Below are 1,020 nucleotides of genomic sequence, written 5' to 3'. Positions count from 1 at the left end.
TTTATTCCTTTGATTGTACATGTTAAATAAAAGCTTGTTTTTAAAAACTATTTTTTACATTATTTTATTTTAGTTTTGTTGCTATTTCTTCCACCTTCTGTTTTTTTTTCTTAATATGTTATGTTTATGTTTGATCAGTAGACTTAATATTTATAAGTGGTAGTAATGTGTATGTCTGGCTAAAGTTCTGTCTATTTCAGGATGTGTGTCATAGTCAAATACAAATAATTTCTTACATCTAGTAGAATTTTTTATAATGTTAGGAATTAATTTTGATTTTCTGCATTTTAAGAGAAATTTGATGTTAGACTTAAGTTTTACCAGCTTTTTAAATACAGATTGAAATTTGTTTATTACTGCTTTAGAGTTGTCATAATTGTTCTTTATTTTTGCATATCCCATTTTTGTTGTTTTATGCTTACGGCGTGCCTTCCGACATTGTATACTGATGGTTTTAGCGAACTTTCTACTTATAATTTTGCATTTTGCCGGCTCCAGGTCAATTTTAAATTTTATTTTATGAAAACACAAGTTCTTTGGTGTTTGTTTCCGATATATTTCGATTACGCTTCGGTAACCGTCCTCAGGGCAACTATTGGCATGTAAAACATCACAGCGTACGGCAGTGCGCGCGAGTGACGAAAGCAGCCACAGTAGTATGCTGAAATGACTCGCTTATATACACAAGAGATTCGGAAGTTTTTACCCAGACGTCCAATCGACATATTTAAGATATCGTTGGAAAGGTCTTGCAGAGTGTGTATGTATTCAAGCTTCATAAACGATTAACCGGATTCTTAAAAATTAGGCTACAGTGTTGCGAAACAAAAAACGTTTTTTTGCTTTTGCCGGTTTAAGGAGGCATGTGGGTACATCCAACATATTTCTATAGGCTAATACCTTTCCAACGATACCTTATTTATTATGTTCCGGCTACTAGTTGGAAAGATATAGAGGTGATAACTGGTCTCTCGTTACGTGCGGACGTGTTTTTAGATCGCTCTCTGTGTGCTAAAACTG

Source organism: Rhagoletis pomonella, unplaced genomic scaffold, assembly GCF_013731165.1.
Source record: "Rhagoletis pomonella isolate Grant_MI unplaced genomic scaffold, Rhpom_1.0 Rhpom_scaffold_00001, whole genome shotgun sequence".
Classification (NCBI taxonomy): domain Eukaryota; kingdom Metazoa; phylum Arthropoda; class Insecta; order Diptera; family Tephritidae; genus Rhagoletis; species Rhagoletis pomonella.
This window is presented reverse-complemented; position numbering follows the sequence as displayed.